Here is an 18664-nt window from a genome sequence, read left to right on the forward strand (position 1 = left end):
TATTCATATAAGAGTTTAGCATAAGCATTTGACCTAAAGTCTCCTTGGGACTCATCTACGTGTAACCTGCGGGCTTCTGCAGCTAATAACGCTTTCTCTTGAGTGTTTTCCCTTTTCTCATCAGCAACAGTGGGTGTAAGCGTTTCTACAGATTTCACATCAGTTACCTTCGCCTCTTCCTCATGTCCCTTTACATAAGAAATTGTTACCACTAAAGCTATTAATATTATCACTCCTACTATTAGTGTACCTATTATACATTTAGCTCTGCGGTTCTGGGTGCCGGCTTCCATTTCGTCAGACAATATAGCTCTCTCGTATCTTAGCAAAAAGTTCTTTTCTTCTCGTTCCTTTACAGTCTCTTTTTAATCCTTTTGTCTTTAGAATCCACACAACTGGAAGCTGACAACCTTTTTCGCAAAAGTCCTTTAACAGTTCAATAAAGACAACCCTAGCCCTTCTCCATCAACTCAAGGGAAGTTCCCTAATATTCTCTGCTTCCTGGGCGCTAGGTAATCTTCTTTTTCTGCTCGCTTTATTTACAAAGTCCTTTAAGCATCTACTATCAAGTTTGTGCCTGCAGCTTCGATAGCAAAGTTCAGTATTTCCAAACGAAGATTGTGCTCTTCATGGGCTGTTATCGTTGTACCAAAGTCGGGGAATTGCAATTCTGAAAGAAACATGTGTTTTAACTTGCTGAGGCGGGGAGGTCTGGGGAGCATGAATGTTAGTGACCCTTCTTGTTCGACTCCGGGTACCAACAGTCGTATTTCCACGGTGACGATGGGCTCAGAACTGGACACCACCACCGCTCGAATCCTCCCTGTCTCCTGCTTCAAAGACATTTGTCGCCAGATATGTCCACTCAGGTGTGGAGTATCTTCTGTTAGGCACACGCACTCTTCTTGACCTTCTTCGGTCCGGTGCTTCAGCGCCCTGAGCACCTTCTTCCGGGTCTGAGTCTTCTGATATCGGAGGAAGGGTTACCTCTGGAGTTGACCTCAGGCTAGAGCTCCTTCTTTGCGGCCAATTAGCTTCTCCACGTGCCCTTCTACTCCTTCTCCTTCTTGTCTGTTCTCGCTCTCTGTCAGACCTGTCAGTGTCTGACTCGTACTCCCAGCTACTTTCTCCTTCTGTAGCGTCGTCTGTTTCGCTGTTGTACTGACCGTCCTCAGCTTGGTCAGACTCGTTCCCTGCTTCCGCTGGCACCTCTTCAGCTTGGTTAGCCCCCTCTATGGCTTCTCGGTCCTCTGCTGGACGTCTATCCGAGAGAGGAGCTGTTTCTTCCCGAGGTGCTGGAACCCTTCGCGTATGTGACGCGTGGATCCAATTGGGCAGGCCTCCCACCTTCACAGCCGTATTCGCAATCAAGATGATCTGGAAGGGCCCACGCCAACGAACATCCAAGCAGCTTCTTCTCACATGTTTTTTCACCAGGACCCAGTCCCCAGGATACAGGTCATGGCATGGGCCCTGGCACGATGGAACCTCGGCAGCCTGCACCTGAAGGGACACAGAATGAATGGCGTCAGACAGCCCCTTACAATAGTCCAGGATCATATCATCTGTGATATTTAACAGTGCAGTAGTTGGGACAGATGGCAGCCTCATTGCTCTCCCCATTAACACCTCATGTGGTGACAACCCCGTTCTTCTGTCTGGAGTACTACGAAGGCTCATGAGGACCAATGGCAGGGCGTCAGGCCAACTCAGGGTCGTTGAGGAGCACACCTTTGCTATTCTGGACTTGATCGTGCCATTGATCTGCTCCACAATTCCTGAGGCTTCTGGTCGGTAACTGCAATGCAACTTCTGATCGATATTCAGAGCTGCACAAATCATCTTCACAAGCTCGCTGTTAAAATGTGTTCCCCTATCTGATTCCAAAGAGGCCGGCACCCCGAAGCGCGGAATGAGTTCCCTAAGCAGTAACTTAGCCACTGTGAGGGTGTCGCACCTACGTGTAGGGTATGCCTCAACCCATCTGGAGAACACACAAACAACCACCAGGACATAGCGGAGGCGGTTGCATCTCGGCATTTCAATGAAATCTATCTGCATTCGATTGAATGGACCTCCAGACCTTCCTATGTGACTCAGTGCAACTGGTGTTCTTTTCCCTACGTTCAGCTGCTGACAGGTCTCACAACGCTGGCACACTGCTTCTGCTGCTATTCTAAACTTAGGATTGTACCAAGTCTGTCTAAACACTCTCAGCATAGCGTCTCTCCCTAAGTGTACGGGACCATGTATGAGTCTGGCCATTGGACTCACCATCTCATTGGGCAACACTGCTCTGCCGTCTGCTGAGACCCAAAAATGGGACTCACCCATTACACATCCTGCCTTTTCCCATGTTTCTTTTTCAAAATCAGGAGCATTTTCTTGCATGTTTGACAGTTCATCCCAAGTATCAACAGTTTCCAATATCATGGCTAATTCAGTCCTTACATTTATTCCACCCACTTCCACCTCTGTGAAAGAGTACCCTTGCTCCGCGCAATACCGCGCAACTTCATCAGCATATCTATTGCCTTTCGAAACGAAGTCCTCATTTCTGGTATGTGCGGTGCACTTTACAACTGCGATACCTGCTGGGCATTGCAACGCCTCTAACAACAGGCGCACAAACTCTCCATTGCGAATGGGAGAGCCTGAAGAGGTCATGAACCCTCTTTGAGACCATAACTGCCCGTAATCATGAACCACCCCATAACCATATTGGCTGTCTGTGTATATGGTGACTCGAATTTGATTGCTTGCCAAGCAAGCACGTGTCAAGGCAATAATCTCGGCTACCTGAGCGGAGTGTACTCCTTCCAGGCACCCAGCTTCCACAACTCCAGTAATTGTACAAACAGCATAAGCTGCTCTCAACTGCCCAACTTCGTCTCTTACACATGAGCCATCGACAAAGAAAATTTCATCTGGGTCGGTCAGTGGCTCATCTACGATGTCGGGTCTGGGTTTGGTGCATAGTTCAGTCACATCGAGGCAGTCATGGTCCGTACATTCATCATCATCCTCAATATCATTTGGGAGTGGCATCAAGGTGGCAGGGTTCAAAACAGAGCATCTCTTGAGGGTCACATTCTCTGCAGCAAGAATAACTTGCTCATAGCGCGTGAGCCTGCTGTTGGTCAGATGCTGTGTTTTGGTCCTGGTCATCAACAGTTCAACAGAATGGGGCACGCACACCTCTAACGGGTGCCCCATGACGATATTTTCACATCTCTCAATGCTGACACCCGTTGCAGCAACGGATTTGAGACATCCGGGCAACGCTGCGGCTACTGGGTCTAAAGTAGCCGAGAAATAAGCAACTGGTCTACGGGCATTCCCATGGATTTGGACTAACACAGACAACGCGCAACCTTCTCTCTCACAACAGTAAAGCAAAAATGGTTTATTGTAATCAGGCATTCCCAATGCCGGAGCACGACACAGGTCCTCTCGCAGCTGTAAGAATGCCATCAAACAGTCTTTGTCCCATGGTACCGGATCGCTCACCTCCTTGTGCGTCAGTTTTTGCAAGGGCTTTGCTTTCAGCGAAAAGTTCGCGATCCACTGTCGGCAATAACCCACCATCCCTAGGAACATCCTGACCTCTCTCTGTGTCTTTGGCGCATTCATTTTCATGATCGCCTCTATCCTGTCTGGTGACACCTTTCGTTTGCCTTTCTCTATTCTGTGTCCCAAGTACTGCACTTCTGTCAGGCAGTACTGCAACTTTCCCGGGGACACCTTGTGCCCATTGGCAGCTAGGTGATTTAACAAAGCAATAGAGTCCTCCCTGCAAGCTTCTTCTGTTTCTGACGCCACGAGGAGGTCGTCTATGTACTGGACCAGAACTGACTTCTGGGGCAGCACTAGACTTTCAAGATTTTTCTTCAAAAGCTGGTTAAAGATCGATGGGCTCTCTGTATACCCCTGAGGGATACGACACCATGTTAGGACGCGATTTTCCAGCTTAAATGCGAAAAGAAAATGGCTTTCTTCGTCCAGAGGGATCGAAAAGAAAGCCTGACAAAGATCAATCACAGTGAACCACTCAGCTTGGAATGGAATCTGAAACAGTATCACTGATGGATTCGGTACCACTGGACAACACGAAACGACTATGTTATTAATCTTTCGAAGGTCCTGTACTATCCGAAATTTCCCATTTGGTTTCTGCAGACCCATAATCGGGGAGTTGCATGGACTACCCACGATTTCTTTCAGTATTCCCTGTTTAATCATGGACTCGATCACGGGTTTTATGCCTGCAATCGTTTCTGGAGTCAATTTATATTGGGGTGTTCTTGGGAACTCAGCATGCGGTTTCACTACAATTTTCACTGGGTCCACCCCTTTGACCAATCCTATCTCTTCCCCAGTGAAATCCCATACCTCTGGTGCCACTGTCTCTCTCAAGTCCCAGGGGAGCTCATCTACTGTCAAAGTAGGGTACAGCTCCACGCATATTCTTGAGTTTGCAACTTTGAAGTCTGCGTCATCATCATTGGTCAATACCTCCACTCCCTGAGGTGTACAGTATATTGTACAATTCAATTTACACAACAGGTCTCTCCCTAGCAGACACACAGGACTTGAATCGCAAACCACAAACTGGTGCTCATCGCTGTACTTCCCTATTTTCACCTGTACTGGTTCTGTCAATTGGCTGGTTATTCTCCTGTTTGCGACCCCCACCACTTGTATGGTCTCTCCAGACATGGGCAGGTCTGGAACTGCAGCTGATCTGATCGTGGATCTAGTGGCTCCTGTGTCCACCAGAAAGGTCGTGGGGCACCCTGCTACTTCTGCTTCGACATAGGGTCCCCTCTGGTCCACCTCCAAGGCTGCCCCGAGGGTGCAGTCTTCCCTTTCCACTCTCTGTCCGGTTAATGGGTCCACATAATAGCACTCTTCTCCTTCTACAAACAGGGGCATCTGTCTATAGGTCTTACCCATATTCCCTACTCGAGGAGGTTGCGGGAACTGGGCTCGGGGAGGAGCCCCCCCCCCTTTGAGCACCTTTCCCTGGTATGGCGTCACCCCTCTTGTAGGCGCGCTCTGGACCTCTTCCTCCTCTATCTCTTGCTCTCCTATCTCTACATTGTAGGGACACTCGCGTTTCCAATGCCCCACCTCGTTACACTGGTGGCACCTTGTCGTTTTCTTCAAGGCAGCTATGTCTATTCTGGGTCTAAAGGTGGAACTCTCCTCATTGCCCTTATTCTGACTGTACTGCTTCTTTCCTCCTGTACCTGTTCCTTGCTGCTGTTGCTGCTGTCCCCCCTTTCCTGCTGCCTGCATCTGTACCACCATCAACTTTTCTTTTAGTTTCTTAGCCTTGGAGTCTATCTCATCACAGCAGTACCTGGCATACCTCAGTATTTCGTCTAGGGGTTTACTTTGCCAACAAATCGAGTGTTGCTGAATCATTAAACTAATATCCGGTCTCAGTCCCAGGACGAACTTGGACACGAATTGCCCTATGTCTTTTGGATCCATTACATCCAGGCCGCTATACTGTTTAAACGCCTTCAGCAATCTCTCGTAATATTCGTGGACGGTCTCTTTGGGTTCCTGTCTGGTTCGGTCTATTCTGACCCAATCTATGTCTTGCATTGGCACTTTCTCTTTCAGCCAAGTCATCACTCTCTCGAATTTTGCCATCACAATCTCGGACGGCCCATTAGTCTTAGCATCTCTCTCCGGCTCCGTTGTGGGCCACTCAGCGCTAACCTTGCATGCTGTCCACAGATCTCCTGGTACTACAATGTCGAACAGCGTGTTCAGATCTATCCATAGGACCTTTGAGATTTTTACAAATCTCTCGACTTGCTTGTACCACTCCACTGGGTTTTCCCGCAATTTGGGGAAGGAGGTGGTAAAAGCAGCTAAATCTCCCCTACTCCAAGGGACATGCACATAGTTCCCGTTTGCGACTTCACGCAAAGGGTATGCTTCTATTCCCTGCAGTCCTCCTGGTGTCATACCAAGCGTGCTTCTCCTGACGGTCCCTTTCTTGGACCACCTCTCTTCCCACTTATCTAGTGCCCTCCATGTCCTTATTCCAGTGATCAGTTCCCTTATGTGCGTTTTCAGCCCAATCGTTCTCCTCTCATCTAGGTCTCGATCTGTGTAATGTAGCCTGTGGTTACCCTGTAATGCTTTGGTTCTTGACAGGTCCACCATATATTTGCCTGCTAGTTCGACTAACTTCTCATGGATTGCTCTCGCTTTTCGAGTAATGTCCTTTGCCATATACAGTATTTCATCTTGCTCATACATTTCCATTCTTTCTAAAGGCAGGGTACCATCTATCATGTCATCCAGGTCTGACCTTAAGCTGGCGACATCGAGTCTCTTAGCTTTTATCTCAGCTCGCAATATGTCTTTCGAAGGGGGCTCACTGGTCTCCCTACCATCCCAACTCCGAGCTCTACGTTTGGGCTCGGGAGAGTTAACGAGTGCTCTCCCTTGCTCCCATCTCTCCAGGTCCCATGCTCGGCCATCCGATCTTGGAAGGTGATGGAACACGGGCCTGTTACCCCCACTCTTGTTCTGCCCACTCTCTTCTTCTTCTCTCCTTTCACCGTACGCCTCTCTGTTATTTTCCCTCTGGTCGCTACTCTCCCTTTGCCTAGTATCGCTCAGTATCCGATACGATCCTTCCTGGTTCCCCATATTCCCTGGGCTGCGCTCATTTCCGTCATCACAGGGACTATGGTGCGACCTCTCACAACTCCCATTCTGTTCTCTGGTGCCGGGCACACAGTGTGGACACTTAAAGCTGTTTCTGTACTCTTGCGCTCTCCTCTCCCCTTCACTGAGTATTGGGCGCGCCACCCTCCCATTCCCGGGGCCCCCGTTTTCCAGGTCTGTTCTACCTCCACTCCGGGCCCAATGGGTGACCCCCCTACTATCTCTCTCTCTACAGTCCCACTCCGGGCTGCTCTCCCCAGCCCCGCAGTGAGTCCGAGCTCTGCTGTCCTGACTTTCCCTTTCAGCTTCTGCAGCTATGATGCTCTTGTGAGCCTCCACTGCCTCATCCCACTTCTTCATGTACTCATTTAGCTCTTGAAAGGATTTTCGTCCAGATCCCCTCAGATCCGCTGGCCATCTAGGGCCCCCAGGATCCCCTCCTGGGTCCCCTGCTGTGTGCATCGGGGTGCTCCACTCTCTGGGTATCGGCATCTGACTTGGGGAATTGATCGTATCGTTCCTCCTTGCCGTCTCTGCTCTTTCTCTGTCCTTCCGTACCCGTTCTTCCCCTCTTGCTCTCTCTGGGTCATATATCGATACTATAGGACCTATGGTAACAGGTACCTGTAGTGCAGCTGGTAATCCGTAGGATGTGGCGCACTCCGTTTCCGGCGCTCTTTGTACCACAAACCTCCCGACTACCTGTTGCACCTGACTAGGCTGGGACAGCTCTTTCTTTGCCTCAGGATCCCACTCTGAACTGGGAAGCGGTCCATGCTCTCCTGCATTGCCCCCCTTTTCTCTTTCACTATGCTCGACCTCTCCCCCTGCTCTATTATACGGGGGTGGCCTGTCTGTCAGTAATCTGTTTATCAGGCTGTCCTCTGTTTCGCTCTCATCATCTTCTTCTAGGGGGCTTTTATTACCGGGCACCTCTAACACTGGGTACAGTTTATTTACTTCCATGTTATGCACTCTCCATCTTTTAGCATCCGCATCCCACCTGGCATCCTGCACTGCCCTTACCGATCGTTTCACCCTTTCTTGTCGTCTGTTCATATTCTTTTCATGCGCTGCCCTAATCCATGCATCAAGGGCTTCAAACTGGGTCGGTCTAGGCAAGGGTCTCATTGAGGTCATGACTGATTTTAATCGATGTAACACCTCTAATCTGAACGTCCCGTACTTCGGGAACGTCAGTTCCTCATTTCCTTCAGTAATCTTACTCCACTCTGATATCCAAAGGATCGTATGCAGCCCAACATTCACTGCCATGTAACGAGCTGGCGTACCCTCCGGCGGGGCTTCTTCCCCTTCGTACGATCCCCGCTTCTCTTTTTTAAACACCGCTCTCAGCCATTTAAAACACTTCATAATTATGCGCACAATATCCAGCCTCGCTACTCTGTTTACTTCCTGATGACAATCCACCAATCCTGTCGCGGCTTTGCTAACTTGGCCTATCGCAGCGCGGTCTTTCTCCGGTCGGCCAATCACGTCGCGACACTTTCTGACGTCTTTGCTAGCTGGCCTATCACAGCGCGGTCTTTCTCCTGTCGGCCAATCACGTCGCGACACTTTCTGACGTCTTTGCTAGCTGGCCTATCACAGCGCGGTCTTTCTCCGGTCAGCCAATCACGTCGCGACACTTCCTGACGTCACTTTTCTCCGCTTCGCAGCAGCACCCCTCCTTTCTCAACTCGTCTCCCGGTCATGCATGCGTCCCATTCATACACCGAAAAATGACTACTTCCGACCAAGCGGTCACTTCCCTCGACTGTACGTCCACAGTCTATATGTAATTGTCAACACAACTGACGAAATGTCTATCGTCTCTCTGATAGGTTGCTTACACACACAGTAACTTCCGACCAGCGTCCGTTACTCACGCACTCACTCTTACGTTCCCCCTATCTCGGTCTTTCGGGTGATCAATGGTACCTCATGACCCCCTTCACACTATTTGACAATTACTCTGGGTGTCCGATACACCCGAACCACTTAAGCTCTCCTTGAACTTAAGATTTCCACCGGTTGCGCGCGCTCACAACCTGTTCCACAGTCACTCTACAGACATTCCAACTCCGCCAGACATTACAACATAGATACAATACAAAAACACCGCAATCTAACACGCATGACCCTTTATACTCACTCTCGACCGATACTGCTGCTTTTTCTGTCTCACGTCATCCGGATCTTCTTCAGCGGGCGGTTCTTCCGATCATCGATTTCTAGGGGCCTTGGGGTAAGCTAACCTGGCCTAGGTCACCGTCCTCAAGAAGGCAACCATCCTCTGCTACCAACTGGAAGGGCGAGATTTTGATCGATACCTTATCACTATTGATCCAAACCTCGATCTGGTCGACTGAACCTTTGTTGCCTGTCTTTGAGGAAGAAAGTGCCTCTCCTATCAAGTTAGTTCACCCAATAAAGGACCCCGCTCCAAAAGATCACAAACAACTTCTAGCTTTCAAAAGTTTATTGTAAAGATATGATAAGCTGCAAATACAGGCATCTCAGAATGAGATTCACGAGATACACAGGTCCAATTACATACATGTGCTCTCTGAAAGCCCTCAGACGAGCAACGGAAATTACCAATACAAGTTCTAAGAATAATAAAGCTATCAGCATTGACGCATATCTCTCCTTCATTTAAGTTGGAGGAAACACACAGGTTAGGCTGTCCCTACCCTGCTCTAGATGGTATCCCTACTTAACCAAATCCCAACCTAACAAAGGTGTCAGCAGTAAATGACCCCCAAGGGAAGTCACTCACTCTAAGTCTCTTGGTGAAAACCTATAGTTCTCCAGTCATGACCCCTCTCTGCCTACCCATCCGCTCTCTAAAGGGTCCTCAGGAATCTGCTCTAACTCCACCCAGGGGTGCTGTCCCTAATACAAAACAGTCAACAACATTTGAGACGCCCCTCGCGAGACGCCCCTCACGTGGTGTAGCTTCTGGCTTTTTCCATGCTGCTTTGTATTGGGCCTCATACGTTGGAGTTGACCTTGCTTCTCAGACTCTTCTCCGGCCCGCTGATACCCCTTAAACATTCCGGAACCCTCCTCCATGTCTGGGCCGTCTACTGAACAGACCTCTATTCATTCATTTATAATTGGATCCCCCCTTTTCCCTTGCAGACAGACATCTGCAGCCAAGAACCCAACTCTCATAGACTTCCAAAAAGGTTTGCAACATTTCTCGGCCCAGACATGTACGTGTAAATCAATGTTAAAACATTTCAGGCCTACAGCATTTCTCATAATGATTATAGCATTCAACTTCTTCATTAATTAAAGCATGTTAATACTCTTATTCTATTATTCAGTAAACACATCTATAAATCATGGCTCATTAATGCAATGGCCAAAACATTATTTCAATCTATGTCGTGAAAAGAAACACCTTCTAGCTCTGGCCCTGAGGCCTACCACATTCTGCGTTTAACCACATGCCATCTTACATTTTAGCAGCTTACACGACATGGATTCAGGAATAATCACATCTAATAAAATCATATAGTGTCACACATTTCTGTATTAGTTCCACTTCTACTTAAATCTCTACATTAGCTATACATTCAGAATATAATTGCAGATACTACTAGCACTCATGGCATTTCTCCTCATGATTTGTGCTTACTACAGGTAAGTGTGATGTACTCATACATTTAGGTCAGTTTGCGCTCTCTCACCTGCATGCATCCCTAGGCGCAGGGGCAACAGGGGGCCCTGGTGGATCCCCTTGGTTCATGAAACCTGTAGCAGTGAGGAAATTAGTAATAGGCTTGGCAGTGCTGCAGCTGCACCGCCAGCATATTACCAGCCTCACACCATTGTAAGGTGGCAGTAGTTTTGTGGCGGTCCGACCACCAGATTTGAAATATGGCGGGTGAACCACCACCATCACTACGGAGGTCCAATGGACCGCCATAGTCATAATAAGACCCTTAGTACTCATTTCCGTCTGGAATCTATCTCTTAGGAAACATCTAAAAACCTTACTTTGACAAAGGCTTCATGTAAGCAATTTATCATCATGGACGAAAATTTTAAAATGTCTAATCTAGTTTAATCTTCGGCTAGAATATAACATTTACATTCAGAATTACGCGATGTCATTTTCTTCTTTTTATTCAACGTTCTGAAATGAGGTAAGTTAAGTGCAGCGCTATATAAAAATATTAAGTAAGTATATAATATGTCGACCATTCTGTTGAAAGGAAACAAACAGAATCTACGAACGATGTAATCTGGCGCACTTCAGGTGAATTTATATTTCCAATCCTTTCCTTCTTCGAGTTTTGCTCACATCGTTTTCACTTAATAGAATGCATTTATATTTTAATATTGTTAATAGAAACCACTCTATTTAAAATGACTGAAACGAAAGATGAAAGGCTGAGATATCAGAAAATTGTATTTCGCAAAGACATTGCGGGTCAACAATTTGGTGTATGAATTTGAGGTATTCAGCCTTTCTTTTTCAAATCTTTTTTTCGGTTTGTCCATATTCATTGACAACATAATATGTGCCACGACGTTTTCTCTTTACCCAGATGTGCTCGCCTTTATGCTGTGAAAAATACTGTGCCAGGGGCATTTTAGCATCCGCTTCCACTTCTGCAAATTCTAAATTGAAAAGGGCCTGCCATTTCTAATTTGTGTTATGTGTGTCGAGATGTGCTCAGTCACGCTAATACTCTGATTACCTGACTGGCGCCTCATGTTAGTTCTAGTCATTAATTTTGTTTTTCTGGGCGCCTTGTTATGAAAAGGGAATATAAATTGTTAACGCTCTGCAGGAGGCGATCCTTCTGTCATAGCTGTTAAGTTTCCCATGTTTCTCTCTGCCATCAGTTGTTTGGATGGCCTCCGTCTGTGTTAGTTTATCACAGAGCTCCACATCTGTACAGAAACATGTGCCACATATCACCTTTGCCTCCCTGAAGCGTGGACGACATGTAATTTGTTTATGAATGTTTAGCTGATTCATAGATTTGGACTCATGACCACACCCTCAACTAGCGGCAGCCGAAGGAGATGGTATTTCACTTAACACGTTATTCTGTTAAGGAAAAACAACCCGGTTTTCGTATGCTGATTTAATCGGAATAGTAAGTAAAGAGAAGGGGGCATATTATCAAGGGGGTTTATCTCCGCTTTTTTGGCTTTAAAAGCCAAGAAAGCGGAGATAAAATTATCTCCCTATTACCAAGCTGTCGCTAACACCAGTTAGTGACAGCTAATAGGAGATAGCGACCATCTTGGGCCCCGCTTTGCATGTCAGTGATATTTATCACTAATGACATGCAAAGTGGGCGTGCCAAGATGTTAGCGACTGGAAACAGTCGCTAACATCGCTATCTCCTATTACCAACTTTTGGAGATATTCGCGCTAAGCGCGAATATCTCCAAAAGCTAACACCTGCCCTGAGCAGTTCTTCACCATGTTATCCAATGGGAGGTGGATAACATGGCTAAGAGCATTTGCTCGATAATGCATGAATATCGCTGACTTTTCAGCGATATTCATGCATTGCGGCCGTTTTTTATCGCATTTGCGATAAACCTTGCTAATAGCAAAAATTATCGCTAGTTGTAGGTAATATGCCCCAAGGTTTTTAAAAAGTTAAACGTTAAATTAAAACTGGCCAGCCGCGGTCGGTAGTGGGAGTACCTGCCGGGCAGTGACGTGCGGTCGGTAGTGGGAGTACCTGCCGGGCAGTGACGTGGGGAGGGGGAGGGGCAGGGTGGGGGGTAGTAATCTATGGATTACTGAGCTTTACAGGAAAGTAAACATATAAATAAATAAAACGAATTTCGTTGCGTGCACTGCATCACCAAATGAGATGCAGTGTGCGCAACGAAATTTGTTTTATTTATTTATATATGTATACTTACCTGTAAAGCTCCGTAATCCATAGATTACTACCCCCCACCCTGCCCCTCCCCCTCCCCACGTCACTGCCCGGCAGGTACTCCCACTACCGACCGCGGCTGAGGTCAATGTATGTAAAGTGGGGATCACCACCAGAACGATCTATGAACAAGACATAGTACGGGGTGGGGGGTGCGTGAGAGAAACACCAAGGAGAAGCCCATGAGAAGCAACTCACAGGACCGTTTAAAGAGGACGGTGCACACACGAGTGTGTGTGACTGTGAGAGAGACATTACCAGAAATATATTTATTGCCTCTTTAACATTTATGTACATAACATGACATAGGTAGCATTGCATTTACCTTAGCAGCAGCCTATGTGAAGCAACTCTCCGCACCATTTTGACAGGACGGTTCGGGCGCACGTGTGTGTGTATGTATGCATGTGTTCTTCGAGCACGTGTGTTGTGTGTATGTGTGTGTAACATTACCAACTATCAATATATTGCAACTTTAACAGTTTATATACATAACATGACATGAGGAGTAGTGCCTGTATGTAAAAACCACAGGGGTAGCCTATGTGAAGCAAATCAAAGGGACATTGTGTGTGGTGGGTGGGATGAGGGTGTGTGGCTCTGGTGCCACAGGATCACAAGATATGGCCATCCTATGCACATAACACCACAGGACTTGAAATTCTTATTTATTGGGATGATTGTACCCTGGCTGGGAGTGGCGCTCACAAATTACAGTAGTTATCTAGTAGTTATGTATTTGTTATAGGTGCCTAGGGTGGAGGTGTGTGTGTGTGTGTGTGTGTTTCGATTTATATAGCGCACTAATCACCCAGGGGTCTCAAGGCGCTTGCTTAGGGAACCCGTCCTGGTATTCCCCTGTGAGATACCCCGGCAGGGTATTCACAAGGTGAAAGCCAGGCATCCCGCCGCGAGGGGCCGTAGTGGAGATTAAGCAAGCTATTGCCCAGAGTCGCAGAGTGTGAACCCGTGAGTCGAGGAGGCACCGGAGCGAGAATTGTCGAGTCCGTGGAATTTTTGAGCCCAAGACCCACCGAGGTGGGGAATTGAACCCTGGTCCACGGCTGATCTCAGCTTCCGGGTCTGCCGCCTCTAACCACTGAGCCACGCTTCTCCACTGGTAATCATCCAACACCTCCTGATAAAGATCCATGGATCTATAATACTTTTGTACTACGCCCTGGCACCCCAAAAATACAGATTATGACAAGTCAATAACTTGAAGTTCAAGACAGATGCAATAACAGAGTATGAAATGTAATGATAATTTTCTTGTTCTGACTCCAGCCAATATGTGTTTCGTCGTTCGGGACAAGACACCCGCGACTTCCTCAGGGCTGGAAAACATATATAAAAACAGAGAATAAACCCAGTGCCCTTCAGGCATGGCTGTTACAATTGTTAACATGTGACTGATAGGTATTTCCCAAATGTGCCATACCTATTACATCATGGGTTCATGGTTATTCATACAGTCAGAATGGGAAAGGAGGACAAGATGCTGTGTTTCCAGAAAAACATGAATCCATATACGTGTGTAGGTTAATAGATGGTGTCTAAAAGGCCAAGCCAATCAGTACTGACTATCACCCTATAATCAGGGAGGTGGTGGGCAGTGTTACGTTTTGGGGAAAAGGAGAAAAGGACATGCAAATGTATTATATCTCAAATCATGTGACAGTCCATGTACACATTAATAACTTGCAAATACAGGGGCAATCCCCAGGTCTTCCCGTCAAAATCTTAACAGATACTATAAGCCTGAATTAAAAAATATAAAAAAACGTTCAGTTAACCATAAATACCATTAGGTTTTCTAATCCTAATGGTGGTCCTCAAAGAGTCTAGAACGTACCTTCTGGCTGCTTATAATTCCGTCCCAGCCTTAATGTGGCTCTGTGTTTTGACATTATTCCGCAAGAAAAACATATCAAGTATGTATCTGTAAAGAAACATGGTGAGTTTCCATTAATGTAGGGGGCCGAGATATTCCCAAAGAGCAATAAAGTATACTCGCAAGGACATAGTGTGCATGCTTGAAGAAATTAATACATGAAAGAAGGGGGACCATCTAATGAATCAAACCCCATGTAGACTTAAGTTTTAATCTTGGGATATTGCCGTCCTTAGTAGAGGGATATGTCACTCCAGAACCCAGTGTGTATGTAATACATTGGATAGTTAAAATTAGAAGTGCACTCATTCAGAGAAAAAAAGTTGCTCATGAATTCCTGAATTAAAAGTGCGTGTGTTAGTATCGGAGCTTTTATCCGTATTGACCGAGCTGAATTACCTCGCGCCAAAAGGGACGTAATTGTAGAGACCATATTCAGTAGTTAATGCTATCTTTCAGATATATGCATATCTGTCTCGATAAATCAGTGTGTACGTAATGAGTTGAGGAGTTATAGAAATCAAAGTGCACCCCTTCGGAGAGAAAAGTGAACCGTTAGTGCTTCGGTTGAACATGCGTGTATAAAAAAATTTGCGCTTACCCGTGTAGTATGAGCTGAATCGTCTTGTGTCAAAAAACGGACTCAATATCTGGTCCGCTAACTGCGCGCTAAATGAGACAGGACGAAAAAATAATCAGTGCTTCTACTCTAGACATAAGAATATCTTATAAAGAAAGTGGCTTCCAGGCGATCAATACCTGAATATGGCAGCGTGCAGTCCCGTAGCCTTCCTTCGGCACCTCGGTATAGCAGCAATGTTCAATGAAGGAACCGGAAGTTCAAGTATAAAGGAAAGAGCATTCCAAGTGCTTGAATGGGGGTATTACCACCGCAGTGGCTATATCACCAGCCATATTAAGTTACTCGGTATGGCGATCTGTGGCATCGTGTTTGGGTCTACCAGTGTATGGTTATACCAACAGACTTGAATGAAATAATAACGGCGCAAACTAACGGCCGGATCGGTGTCATATTGACATATAATATATTTTTCATATTTCCGTAATCGTTTGAACCAGTAAAGTATGTATTAGCAATATCAGAGAAGATGGCGTAAATCGCAGTCACCATCTTAAGAGTGTAATAAGCCCTTAGCAGTGGCACGGTATGGGTTGCTATATGTTTTCATAAAGCAAAATTGAGTAGTGAAGAATCATGAATATTTGACATCATTGGTATTCGATGTATGGTATCTATATTGGGGGCTAAATCTCTCATCTAATAGATGTAAATTGAGAATATCTCAGTCTAATGATATTCAGTTTCAGAATTTCAGAGCGGTACCGGCCGAAATTGCATTTCAAGCAAATGTGTATACAGGTGTACACGAAATATAAGACAGGAAAAGATAAGCGTGGAATGAATTTAGGGGGTAAATTATATGTATATACATGGCAAGTTAATAATGCTCAGCTTGGATAATTTAGCCAATATCTTCTTCTCTCAAGTTTTCAGTCATCTTCATACATCTGATTCAGTCGGGTTACATATACATATAAAGGTCATTTATTAATGAATATTTTCGTTTTTTCGGATGTGTGTGTAAATTAATCTACAATTTGGGTACAGTCCTAGACGAGTTCCAAAACCAACAGTTGTTATGCATTTACATCATAAATCATTTGTTACATACATTGATTGACTTATTTCTATGATCTCCAATTCAACATCCCGGTTCTTATCCATTCAGTTAACATGGGAATGATATGTCAGTTTGGCTCTCACTTAAGTCCTGGTTGCTAACTGTTCAGTCACCTAGGATATAGTGTAGTTCATGGTCTGTATTCTTCCCGTACTCTACAGCTTGAAGCTTCATAATCCATAAGTCTTCTCTGCGTCTTAAATGTAATTCATTGTTGCCACCCCTCTGGTCCATGTTGATCTGATCAATACCACAAAATGATATTGATTTATTTGTTCCCTGAGCGTGGCATTCAATTATGTGTACTGCAGTTGCGTATCGGGTGTCCTTATGTTTGATGGCCCTCAAGTGTTCGTATATTCTCTCCTTGAGTGGCCCGATCGTGCTGCCTATATAAAAGCTATCACATCTGCACTTGACCATGTAAATTACGTAGCAACTGTTGCAATTAATCATTTGCCTGATATCATATTGTTTACCCAGGTGACTATGCAACTCTGTGTAAACCAATGTTGTCTCTTAATCTGTTTAGGATTACTAGGACTGATCCAACTTTTGATGTTCTTGCTCCGTCTTTATGTGATTACAAAATTGGCTTACACAGAGTTGCATGGGGTTCTACGAATGTTAAGGATGTAAAATGTGCCCCCTAGCACTAGACAAAACCAAAGTTTTCCATAGTCACCTGGGTAAACAATATGATAGCAGGCAAATGATTAATTGCAACAGTCGCTATGTAAAAACTCTGTTTTTATATATGTTTTCCAGCCCTGAGGAAGTCGCGGGTGTCTTGTCCCGAACGACGAAACACGTGTTGACTGGAGTCAGAACAAGAACATTTTCATTAAATCGCATACTCTGTTATTGCATCTGTTTTGAACTTCAAGTTATTGACTTGTCATAATCTGTCTTTTTGGTGTGCCAGGGCGTGGTACAAAAACACCACAGGTCTTGTCTACGCAAAGATCATGAAAGTCCACATATTTCTTTTCCAGTCTATGTACAGAGGATGTTGGGCCAGAATGCATGTAAATCAACATACAATCAAAGTACAGAAAATAACAGCACTAGGGTGTGCATGTAACACCACAGGATAAGTCTATGCGCAAACCATCACAGGATTAGTCTGTGTGTTAAACATATATGTAACAACGATCACCTCTTCTCCTAGGATGCCCTGCTTGACAATGTAAGCATGAGTCTGGACGCATGCATGGCGAGGTAGAGCCTTTCAAATGTCTGGGGGGTTAAAGCGATGTCATCTATTCAAACCCCTCTTTAGTCCGAAAGTACTTTGAAGTGTGTGCATTTCTAGGCGCTATAAACCCTGATTCAATCCCTTTAGTAAAGAGCTGGGACCAGAAAAAAGGTGTCCCATGAGTTCTGAAAGCACGTATGTTGTGCAGTGAGATCAGCAGCAGGACAAGCAGAGGTCCGTCCTACCACCAGCACATCTTTAGGTACAAAACCAAGGTGCATCCGCCTGCCCCTTTGGTCCTCTGTCTGCATTATGTGACTTCCACAAACGAAGTCTGACGTGCCCATATGGCCAAAGGAGCATGACAGGCTAATAATGCTCGTTCCTCAGGATTTCTCAAAGCGGGTCCGGTGCCAGATGTCACCCATGACATAACTCATATGCAACCGTTATGCTGATGCCCCTCTACATAAGGCGATGGAATAACTTCTATGCACTTAGTATATTTAAATATTCGTCAATGTGGCCAGTGGTTCTTTTGAAAGTAATGCATGGCGAGGACTCATAAACAGACAGGTGTGGTCATTTACGGAGGCCCGAAAAGTCAAGTCGCATTTCGAATCAAGGTTGTATGGCTGCAGAAAAATATATTTTAGATTCACGCTGCTTATTCAATTACAAAGAGCGTATGTGGGAGAGCGTTAAAGACCACTGAAGGATGGATCCAAGCATTAAATCCTTTTAAATATTTCCTCGGTTAGACATCAGATAAATACGCATTTAATATTCAGGCGCAAATACTTTATTCTTGTGTCAATTTCAATGTTCTTTGCATTTTTTCTTTTTACATTTTAATATTTTATATGTGACACAAAATAACCCTATCAATTTCATACTAGTCCATTGTTCATTTTTTCACGTTATCATTGCCCATAACCATGTGCTCTAATGATCAATGTGAAATTCTTAATTTAATTCAAGCTTTAAAAATAACTCACATAAAAATATACGAAAGTTCTATATTTAACTTCTGGCAAACATTCACAACTATCTATGAATTTATTACCTATACATATAATTTAATCAGGCTAATAAATAATGTCCTTATGAGTGCAAAGAACCACAAATCCTCCTTTTTCTTGAAATATTTTTGAGAAAACGTTGAGAAACTGTTATTTTCTGTATGGCAACCAATTCATATTTATTCATACATCCTTGTCAACACTTTATCTCTTTTTCTCCTCTC

At 45.3% G+C, this 18664-nt stretch overlaps 1 protein-coding gene across 1 annotated transcript in view; it reads left to right on the forward strand.

Annotated features, from left to right (window-relative positions):
* DPT (dermatopontin) overlaps positions 1-18664 on the forward strand; it is a 411947-nt gene that overhangs the window by 269130 nt on the left and 124153 nt on the right. The gene's annotated exons all lie outside the window — the stretch shown is intronic.

This window comes from Lissotriton helveticus, chromosome 8 (genome assembly GCF_964261635.1).
Source record: "Lissotriton helveticus chromosome 8, aLisHel1.1, whole genome shotgun sequence".
Lineage (NCBI taxonomy): Eukaryota > Metazoa > Chordata > Amphibia > Caudata > Salamandridae > Lissotriton > Lissotriton helveticus.